This window comes from Callorhinus ursinus, unplaced genomic scaffold, assembly GCF_003265705.2.
Source record: "Callorhinus ursinus isolate GAN/ISIS: 27379988/994484 unplaced genomic scaffold, GSC_fseal_2.0 scaffold4, whole genome shotgun sequence".
NCBI classification, from domain to species: domain Eukaryota; kingdom Metazoa; phylum Chordata; class Mammalia; order Carnivora; family Otariidae; genus Callorhinus; species Callorhinus ursinus.
Window position 1 is genome coordinate 135,899,683 of NW_027397066.1, and position 12,304 is coordinate 135,911,986.

Consider the following 12,304-nt stretch of genomic DNA (forward strand, 5'->3'; position numbering starts at 1 on the left):
CTTGATTACCAAGTTTCTATTGCTTACATTATCAAATAAAAGCTACTTTGTCTAGTGGTTAAGCTTTCCACAGTCTAGTATCAACAATCATTTCAGTCTATATTTATTTCTGGTATCAAATACCATTTTTATCTATACTTATTTAGAATTCAGTTTTGCCTTGACAGTGATAATATACACCAGAAGGAATATCTCCTTTTCCTTTGTGCTTCAAGCAAAAGAAATGCTATTGAATATTAAGGCTGACTACTTCCTCCAAAGAGAAAACTTTTCTTAATGCTTGTAAGGTGTCTTTTTTATACCATTGAAGATATTCATTTTATTTTTTTTCAAAGATTTTATTTATTTATTTATTTGACAGAGAGAGAGAACGTGTGTGAGCACGGGACCATAAGCAGGGGGAGAAGCAGAGAGAGAGGGAGAAGCAGGCTTTCCCGCGGAGCAGGGAGCCCGATGCGGGTCTTGATCCCAGGACCCTGAGATCATGACCTAAGCCAAAGGCAGATGCTTAACTGACTGAGCCACCCAGGTGCCCCAAGACATTCATTTTATTTAATTTTTGTTTTTTTTTAATTATTTTAGTTTTCTGATAGATTTTTTTTATTATTAAGACTTTTTATTTTTAAAGCAGTTTAATGTTTACAGCAAAACTGAAAGGAAGATACAGAGATTTTCCATATATCACCTAACCCCACACATGCATTATCAACATCCCCCACCAAAATGGTCTATTTACTACAATTGATGAACTTACATTGACGCATCTTAATCGAAAATCCATAGTTTACACTAAATTTTTGACTCTTGTACATTCTATGAGCCTGGAAAAATGGATGATGATATGTTTCAATCATTATGGTATCATAGAGAGTATTCTCAGAGCCTGAAAATTCCTCTGTGCTGCACCTATTCATCTGCCCCCAAACCCACCCCCTAAAACCACTGCTCTTTTTTATTGTCTTCATAGTTCTGCATTTCCTGAAAAGACATTCATTTTAATTTGATATTTTTTATGCTTACTTTCTTATGTTTATTTTAAATGTACTATCATATAGGATGATAATGTGGGAAAATGCTTCTAGAATAATCAGCTGGAGAGATAAGACACAAAGGATATTGTGAATAATTCTAGAGTATATAGAGTACTGGAAAGACAAAAGAGAGATGGACAGTAGTGAAATAAAATGGAAGGGCTTAATATCTTCCATTAAATCATAAAACACATGTCATGGAGATATAAGAGTCAACTTTCATTTATAATATGATTGCTCCGTCATTAAGTGATAGAAGTTAAATATGTGGTAAGACAGGTATCTCATTTGTGTAATTATTCATAAGCTCTATTAAATGATTTTGCTTCTTTGGCCTGTGAGCAGACACATGTAGTGGAAGGCAACTTTAGAACCTGCCCTGGGCTGTCAAGTGATAATCATTTCTTACAGCACATAGAAAAAAAAAATGTGTCTTCATATTTCAGTGAGTTGTTTGGGGCTTGTGTAGAGCATTTAAATTACTTCGTTTAGACAAGATTTCCTATTTGATTCGAAATGTATGTTCAGACTCATGTTTTGTTATAGAATTCAAAGTTATGTCTAAGTTATTTGCATTGTGAGAAAGGGACAATTTATTAATTTGATGATAAAGTTAGTTGAGTATTGAAATATTTTACTTCTCATCTTCTTTGTCCACCTCAATCTTAGTCCAGGTGGTGGTCAGGAATGATTTCTTCAGGCAACTTCACACACTTAATTTCACAACGAGATAGAGAACTTTCAGTTTATATCATTATTCTTTAAAAGGAAAGAATCTTCTCATTCTTAAAAATGCTTATCATAAGCCACGAAAACATTTTTATAGAAATTAATATCCTAACAGATAGTTATGTCCAGACCCCACTCTGCAAATACCACTACTACTATTATTACGACTAAAATGATGAAGATCCATTTCATGACACGTTAGGCTATAATCTTACAATTTTATATATATATGTGTGTGTGTGTGGAAATATGAAGAAATTTAAATAGCATCAGTCATTACATAAGTATACTGACTATAAAAAACTTTGTAAAACCATAAAATTTTAATGTAAAAATATTATAGTCTAAGAGATAATCAGGACAGATTTTACTTTCATAGTAGTCTGGATTATTAACAAACTTTGAACTGCTATTATCATTGGAATATTTTTCTCCTAATATTGACATCACATTTTAAACCATTTTTTCACTACTTGGTTAAAACCGTTGTTTTTATTAAATTTTTTTTTCAATATAATTGACTTAACCACTGATTGTTGAGACTAAACACTGATCAGTTGTGATATATCTATAAGGGGAAAGTATTTTGTGTTCTTGAATCACTTTTCCAATGTAAAAAGTAGATGGTTAAGGGATTTAAAAAAAATTATAAATTCTAGGGCTATGCATATCAAATGAGGCTGCTTCTCTTCATCAATGTACCTCTCAGGAATATCATGTGTAACAGGAGGCCACTGTGCTATATATATCGTCATTTATTACATTTGTTTATTTAAAGATTTATTTATTTATTTTAGAGAGAGAGAACAGGATCCGAGTGGGGTGAGGGGCAGAGAAAGAGAGAATCCTCAAGCAGATTCCCTGCCCAGCACGGAGCCCCACGTGGGGCTCGATCCCAGGACCCTGAGATTATAACCTGAGCTGAAATAAACAGTAGGATGCTCTACCGACTTATCTAACCAGGCACCCCTAGACATGATCATTTAAAAGAAGAAAAAGTTTAATTTTTTTTGACCGGCCTGTAGCTACACTGGATATCTGACTCCTGATGTTTTATACAAGTTTTAGCTGCAAATGCAGGTATCAGTGTCTATCATCTAAAAATGTCCACAAAGCATCTGGTAAGTCTGCAGGTAGTAATATATATACGACTATGTTGGCAAGAAAAAGACTGGACAGAGCAGTTTCTCAGATAGTGGATGAAAAGAATGCCATAAATCAAGAAATCGCTTTTCAAATGAAGAGCAAGCCCAACTATTTGATTTTAAAGTCATGATCTTAGAGACATTTATTCGTAAATAGTTAACTTATGATTTTCTGAAATATCATAGTGCTTAACATACTGTCTTCTCTTTGTTGTATGTCATGCCATACATACATACATGGCATGCCATGTCATGTTATGTGAGATCGCTTCCTGTGAATTGTCTTTCACCTTTACTATTTTCAAGTTATCCATGCAAAATAATCCCTCTTTTTTCCCCTAATCAGAAATCACTTTATACTGTAGTGATTTATGAATTTATGGATTTTAAGGATTTAAAGAAAAGAAAAGCAGACACAGACTTAGGTTTGGAGAAACATACAATGAAAGAAATATTGTACATGTATGTAATTAAAACGTGGCCTCTATTTTTCTGGTCTTTCAAAAATCAGATTGAGATGTTAAACTTCAGAGACTATTTTTTTTTGTCTAAAATACCTAAATGCACTAAAGGCATGTCTGAGAGGAGAGTACACCTCTGCGTCATTTCTTTGTTCTTTTTTTCAATCAGGCTTACAAGTGACTTCAGAGGAGACCTTGCCTGCAGCCAACTGCTGTTTGCATGCCGTGGGAAGCAGAGTGTGGCTGTCTTCACACCAGACCAAGTGCGTACACTCAATATGATAAAACATTACCGGAATCTTATGGTTTTATATAAAAGGTACATAGATTGCCCCACTTCCAGTTGGCTAAATAAGTGCATGGGATTTTTTCCATCAAGGTCACATAGCCCAGACATTCTCTGGACATTATAATACCACTTAGCACAAATGCAGCATGAGAGTATTTATTTTATTCTTTTCCCTCAACATACATAAAAATGTCACAGCATTTTTATGTTAATAGCATGTTTATGCTAATATAGTCTATTAATTCATATTCATATTAGACATTGTTATTCATTCTCCACTTTTGTACCTGAATGCAAATATTGAGCATACTCACAAGATGAAAGTTCCACTAATAATGGTTAACACCACTCTACCTTACCCACTGCCCTGATTGTCTCCTGGGTAACTGTTCCAATTTATGCAAAAGACACAAATTCATTCCTATTAAATATAATGAAAAAAGGGAAATAAAAAGAAAGGTCTTTGTGTTTGTAAAGACTGTTTGCTCTGTGGTCACATATGAAGTGTATTGATTCAGTCCAAGCCTGGACTGTTATATTTGCTCTGGATATCTACTAGCAAAATTTTCTCATCTCATTATTTTGTGATATTATATATTCTCAACAGCACATTTGCATTCAACATGTGATGTATCCTACATATTTCCATATATACCCTTTGTACCTACACCTCTTTATTACTTGTTTAATAAAATCATCTCAGAGGCAAGCAGAGCAGACTAAATAAATAAGAGCTCATCAGGAAAATGACTTGCAAATTCCCACTAGCAGTATGATTCTATTCATATATGAACCTGTGTTGTTAAGGAGGTGATGAACCTGGAGTTAAAGTGGGCTTAATTACAAAAGGGATATGAGAATATTATGAAATTCATTACAAAAGCCCTCTATAGCCAAAATCAATATGTTTGTTTATGGCATGAATTTGCAAGTTACCCTAACAGAATGAATAGGTCGGGTGAAACATATTAAATAACTCACTTGAATAAGTTGCAGGTCTGTGGAATAGGTATAAAAAGAGTACAATGGAACATAACAGAATAATATATATATATATATATTGGTAGTTCTTGTCCTAAGATGACTAGTAAGAAACATAGCTAAAAGGTTTTAAGCCAGTTAGTTACTACTGAGCCTCTGAAATAAAAATCTTAAATAGAAACTCCGGGTTCACTTTAGATGTTCAATACCCAACAGTATCAGTGATACTTAACACATTTCATGTGACATGGGAGAAGAGTGGAAAGACATCATCCCAGATGAGCTACTTATGAAGAGTTTATGGAAATGGCTGGCATAGATTATGGGTGGATGAAGAAATTACATGACTACAGTAACAGTCATGTTTTCTTAAAGAATTTCTGTGATATAACCTAAAGTTTCCTGCTATTTGGAATTTCCCAGAGAAGTTTATAGTTAGGAAATATTAAAATGTACATAATAAAATACATTTAGAATCCTCCATTCTCCAAATGGAGAAGAGAAGTGAGTCCCAAGGCTTCTTCAATATTGCTACTTTATATGAGAATAGACTATTTCAAAAGATGCGGATCATAAATGGCTGAACAATAACACCTGCCCCACACAGAAGATTATTACAGTGTTTCCCTATTATCTCAGCTGTAGAATGAAATACAGGACAGAGAAGCAAGGTACTTTCTTATGGATTTACAAGAATGAAGGAAGTTGGAAATAGCTTCATGGAAAATAGGAAAATAAATGGACTAAATGAGCTGACTAAAGTACAGAAGGATTGACAGCAACATTAATGGCTCAGTTGGGAGTAAAAAACAGAACTTTTATATGATGATGCAAATCTCAATAGTTTTGTGGGTTGTTGTTGTTGTTGTTTTTTCCCATCAGCAATCAGCAATTCTTTTTCATGTTATAATATCCAAAATCAGGCATGTTAAATAGTTCCTCAAAAATTGTCATAAATTGACCAATAAGCCAGATGGATCATGATGGCAATTGAATTTACAATTCTGCTGCTAAGAAAAAGAAATGTCAGATTTCTCTCTCCATTTTAGGTTCTTTTACCAATGCTTGTTTTCTTTTTTTTTTAAAGATTTTATTTATTTATTTATTTATTTGAGAGAGAGAATGAGAGAGAGAGAGAGAGAGAGAGAGAGAGCATGAGAGGGGGGAAGGTCAGAGGGAGAAGCAGACTCCCCGCTGAGCAGGGAGCCCGATGTGGGACTCGATCCCGGGACTCCAGGATCATGACCTGAGCTGAAGGCAGTCGCTGAACCAACTGAGCCACCCAGGCGCCCACCAATGCTTGTTTTCTAAAGTTAAAAATATTTTAGTCTTGGAGAAAGCCATAGCGGACTAAAGACTGAACATAAAGAATCACTTGGAATTGTGTATGAAGCATTGTGCTTCTGAAGCTGACATTTGGTGTAAGCCCGATAATGAGAAGAGAAGGAATGCACCACCTGATTATCAAGCAATGAGTGGAAAACAATGCTTCCAAAAATTATATTCAACACAGAAGAGGCACTATGGTAACAGAGGATACAGAGACCATAGCCTGTGTACCTGAGTAGTAATCCTGATCCTTCGTTTTAAGCAAGTCACTTAAGTCCCTTCTATGCTGCAGTACTCTCGTCTGTGAAATGGGGATTATGAAATAGCCACCCAATGGGTTTTTATGCAAATTAAATAAGTTAGCCTTTTTTATTTATTTATTTTTTTGAGTTAGCCTTATAAAGCATTTAGAGCAGTGGCTGGAACATAGTAAGTTCAGTATTGGTATTTGTTAAATAAGTAAGCGCTGTCCAAAAATGTTTATTAAATATTCTGTCTCCTATGAGACTCCAAAATATAGAAAGATCAACAATATCTATAGCAGCACTGCTATTATTGTTATTGAAAAATTGTGATCTTGCTGGACTTTATTAAAATGAAGAACTTTCACTCTGCGAAACACAATTGTCAAGAGAATTAGAAGACAAGCCACAGACTGGGAGAAAATACTTTGCAAAAAATACATCTGATAAATGACTCATTCAAAATACACAAAGAACTCTTAAAATTCAATAATAAGAAAACTAACAACCTGAACAAAATATGGTCCAAAGACCTTAACAGGCACCTCATCAAAGATAACACACAGATAGCAAATAAGCATATGAAAAGATGTTCCACATCCTATATGAAATGCCAATTAAGACAACAATGAGTTACCTCTACACACCTGTGAGAATGACCAAAATCTGGAACACAGACAATTGCAAATGGTAAAAGGATGTGCAGAGGCAGGAATTCAGACCCATAGCCAGTGGGGGTACAAAACGGAACAGCCCCTTTGGAAGATGGGAAGACAAAGAAGAGGAAGACAGTGGCTGATAACTCTACAACATAGACAAGCACCTAAAGAACTGGCCACAGTGTAGTTTCATTTCAGTAAATCTTCATTTGATTTCCCAGAAATCAGCATTTTGGATCAGTGAATATTAGTCACCTGCTGTGAAATAAAAGATAATTTACTTCTTCATCTTTGAATGATCTCAAGGTGTAATTTCATCTAAAGGGCATAAAAACCCAAGGCCACTTTTAAAGCAAGGCAATTCATAAATTTCTTTTGAAGGTTAGTTGTAAACACAGAGTAAAACTTCATTAGTTTAAATAATTGAAGGAGAAGCTTCTTTTTTTTATCAGTCTGAAAATTAGGTTGGCAGAATGTTGCCTATTATAATTCCTCCTGGACTTACTCTGATAAATAAATGTGAATCGTAAAATTATCACATTGTTTGTATACAAATGATTCTTGCTAAAACGTTTAAAAATGATTAAAAGACTTCAATATTTTGTATTTCCCCTCTGGCACTGTCAAAAATATCTGTTAAAATTTGAACAATTTATATAAGCTTTCTGGCACTTAGTTTAATTGTTTCTAAAATGGGATGAAGTTTAATGGTTTCTACCCATTTTTTTCTGTGATCTGTTATTTAAAATTTAAGATTAGTTTGAAATAACATTTCAAATTTGAAAAGAAATACCTGGGTTTCTGGTTTCTTGCCATAACCCCGAACCCTCACCAAGCCGGACACACACACACACACACACACACACACACACACACACACCACACACACACTGTAAGAAAAACAAATAAGTTATCTAGCTCTCTAACATAGCATAATTTTCTGTTCTTGGAATACCTACTAAACAGTTGAACTCTGCTTACTTGAGCCATCTAGCCAAGAAAGGGAGAGGCTCTTTTTGAAAATAAAATATAAGTCAAACTTGAACTCTGCTCACAAGTCTATATTGTGTGACTATGGGAAAGTTGCTATGAGCACTAGTGCCTCATCCACAAAGCAGAATTGGGGGAGGTAAATAATAAAACCAACATTACTGTTTTGTTTGGGTTTTTCTGTTTTATAAACATTAAAAAAAGTACTTCGCATTTGGATGCATTGGATGACAATTAGACTTTTATCTGTACCCCCAGGAGTAATTTAGGCACCTGTTAGGCCTTTTTGCTTCAGAATCCATAGGACCCTGCAATTGTTTCAGTATTTCTTTCTTCTTCACTGAGAAGTAGAATAATTTTTTAAAAATAGGGCTAAATTGACAAAATCTTCATCTGTCAACTTAACAAAAAGAACCATAGAGTATAAAAAATGTTTACTATGGTGGCAAACCTTGATATGAAGACAAAATAGATACAGTCTGTTAATGATTTGAGTGTGCATGTGTGTGTGAGTGTGTGTGTTCTAATACACATTTTTTAAAATTCTTTTTTTAAATATTTTATTTATTTATTCATGATAGACAGAGGGAGAGAGAGAGGGAGAGAAGCAGAGGGAGAAGCAGGCTCCCAAGGAGCAGGGAACCTGATGCGGAACTCGATCCCAGGACTCTGGGATCATGACCTGAGCTGAAGGCAGACGCTTAACCATTTGAGCCACCCAGGCGCCTGTAACACACATAAAAAATGTTACTAGTCCCAGTTCCATGGCCAATGATTATAACTATGCCCTTGCATCTAGGCTTGAATTTTATGCACCTGGCTCACTTTCTCATATGTTGGCAAAATAACAATTTAATTCAATCTCTAATTTTTTTTAAGATTATTTATTTTTTTATTTGACAGAGAGAGAGATAGCGAGAGAGGGAATACAAGCAGGGGGAGAGGGAGAGGGAGAAGCGGGGTTCCTGCAGACCAGGGAGCCCGATGCGGGGCTCGATCCCAGGACCCTGGAATCACGACCGGAGCCAAAGGCAGCCGCCTAACTACTGAGCCACCCAGGTGCCTCTCGGTTTCTGAATTCTTTTAGCTTGCAAACCTGTGCTGCTTTTTGTGAATAAGGAAATTGTTCATACCTATTTAAATATATGAACAAAAAACCAAACTGAGTTCTTAATGCCGCCAGAGAATCATACTATAATTACATGATCCATTTATTTTCCTAATGTCCTACAGTATTATCTCAAACCTTATTTTGTCTCCTAAAACCTTCAACATTTCCTATCCCATCTACATTCTTAGATAATAACCTTGCTTCTGAATTCACTGCAAAAATTGAGGCACAGAAGAAAATATTGACAGTCTCCCCATGACATCTACTCATATGTGAGCATCTGCACACAAATGAGCAAATTTCTGCCTTTCATGAGAAATGAACTCTTTATTTACCTATTTAATGTCCATTGCTCAGTCTGTATGCTTGATCACCTCTTCTCTTCCCTACCCAGACATTGCTCCAACATTACTCTTTCCTTCATCATTAAAATGTATCTCTCTAATTAATTGTTTCAATCAGCACTGAAACATTATATATATGTATATATATTTAAATTTCTATCTTAAATAAAACCTTTTGACCCTGCTTCTCTAACGTCCTTGGTCTTCTTTGCAGCAAAATTCTGTGTGAAATAGTTGTCTATATTCACTATCTTCAAATAACTGTTTTACATTTTCTTTTGAGGTGAGCATTTACCCCAGCCATTTCACTAAAACTACTCTTCTTGCTAAGGTCATCCACGTACTTTATGTATTATGCTCAACCGCAATGCCTATCCCTGCCATTTTGATACTCCTTAACCGGTCTCTTGCTTAGCTTACACTCTTGGATTTCCTCCTGCCCCACTGATGGTTCTGCATCAGTCCTCTTTGCATGCCTCCCTCTTCTTTTAGATTATCACCACTGGCCTACTTTAAGGATATCAGTTCTTGGCTCTCTTCTTCTGAAAAGCCACCCCCATAAAAATCTGATATTATACAATGCTATTAACAATAAATACATAGGATCATATTGGCAGCTCAGACTCCTATAATTCAGAAATATTATCCGGTATCAAAGATGACTAATGAATTTTGAGGCACAAATGAAGCACAAGAGAGGTCCAGGACTATCAACAAGGGTCTATAGTTTCTTCCATTCTGCCCTGGACCTGCTCTGAGTACAGATTAGTGCAAGCGGTCTCTAAGTGTTGTATGTGCTTCAGATCACTTACAAAGAAGGGATCATTTTGGTTGAGAAATTAGACCATTTTGTGCTCAGATAAATGATGTGCATAACATATTCCATAGGCCACTTACATAAATTCATAGATTATAGGTGTACTGTAAGCAATTCTAGATCAGATGCATTTTTTAAAAACCATTCCAAAGATAAAGAGTCTTCTGCTAGCATATACTATTTGTTTCTTTAACAGGAAGCTCTCATTAGCATATTTATAAGGAGATTTGACCATATCATGTGCCTTCTTTATTTTTCCTGGTAAAGCAAAACTGAACGGAGAGCAGATTAGCTGTTTAACTATACAATTCCTGCATTGTATCACGTTTTTATCCTAATGACTCCCAATTTATATATCCAGTCAGATTCCTCTCCCGGACTGCATAATATTTTGTCCGAGGGCATTCTCAATATCTCTACTAAGACGTTAAAGAAACATCTCCTACTTAACATGTCAAAAACTTAGCTCCTAATAAACCATTTCCTCTACAATCTCCCCCATGGTGATTGATGGCTATTCTTTGCTTCAAGTTCAGGAGTCATCAATTTAGGGCAACTTGATCTAATTCAGCCCACTACAACCACCTATCTTTGTAAATGAAGTTTACTGAAACACAGCCATACCTTTTTGTTTATATATTGTCTCTGGCTGCTTTCTGGACGCAACAGCCAGTTTAAAACGGTTTAACAAGGAGCCTGGAAAGTTTAAAATGTTTGCTTTACTGTCCTTTGGAGAAAAAGGCTGCCGCTAATAATTGTCCTTTCACCTAATCTCACTGTTAGGTTTTCATAGTAAAATGTTTCTGTCTGCAAAAACGAGCTGTGAATTTTACCTTCTTTTAACTTGTTAGGAATAATCTTGTAATTTAAAATATTTCCCTTTTGGGGAACCTGGGTGGCTCAGTTGGTTCAACTCAGGTCTTGACCTCAGGATCAAGAAAGAGTTCAAGCCCGGCATTGGGCTTACGCTGAGTGTGTAAAAAAATAAATAAATAAAATATTCCCTTATTTCTGATAGGTTTTTCTTTGGTACATATAGTATTTCTAAATATATTCCTTATTGCTCAAGTATGTGAATGTTTTCAGCTAGTTACAATGTGTATAGCAAAAATATTTGGTATGTTTTTAGTCTTGTGATATTTTTAATAATTGCTTTAAAGAAAAGTCTCTTTTTTTTTCTACTTATGCTTTAATTTAGTGTTTTGTACCCTTCCTTCCAGTTTATTACTTTTCCATTCATATCTGTCTAATTTGCTATAAAACCCATCAACTGAGTTCTTAATTTTGATTCTTATGTTTGTGTGTGTGTGTATCGGCTTATTTTTCAAATATTTTATGCCTTTTTAAATGTAATTGTTTTCAGATGTCAAAGTGTTCAAATTTAAACTGTTATAGCTTATAGTAACCATAATTTGAATTTGTAGCCTGTGTTTGATATTTCTAAATAATCCATATAAGACTGTTTCAATTGTCTGTGGATTCTGCTCATACTTTATCAATGTCTTGTTTCTTTGTGTGCTAACTCTATACTGGACCTTGTGTTGGAAAAAAAATATATTTCTAATAATACTTGCTTATTTAACTTTAGGGTGTTTATATTTTCTTTAAAATATGATATGTTTTGCTTGTTTTTGTTGCAATCTCAGATCATATTAATCTAAATTCAGAATTTATTTTTAAATTCAAGCCTTAGAAGGCCATGTGAGGGCATCTGGGTGGCTCAATTTGTTAAGCATCTGCCTTCACCTCAGGTCATTGCTTCTGGCTTCCTGCTCATCAGAGAGTCTGCTTCTCCCTCTCCCTCCTGCTCCTGCTCACTTTCACTCCTCTCTCTCTCTCTATCTCTGTCTCAAATAAACAAATAGTCTCAAAAAAAAAAAAAAAAAAGAAGACCATGTGAAAACAGGCTTTAATGCATGATAGGCTCCTTTAGTCCATTTGAACCTTAACTTTGATGGCAAAGAACTTTGGGTCCTAGGTTAATATATTGGATGATTAATCAGAATCCCCAAATTTTTCAGACTGTGGTCTTTTTCAAGGTCCTTAGACCAAACACACAGATCCTTTTTAAAGCTCTTTATTCCTTGATTATAAATGCCTTCAGAATAATAGGACCTTGGTTATTGAGATTCCTTCCTTCCTTCCTTCCTTCCTTCCTTCCTTCCTTCCTTCCTTC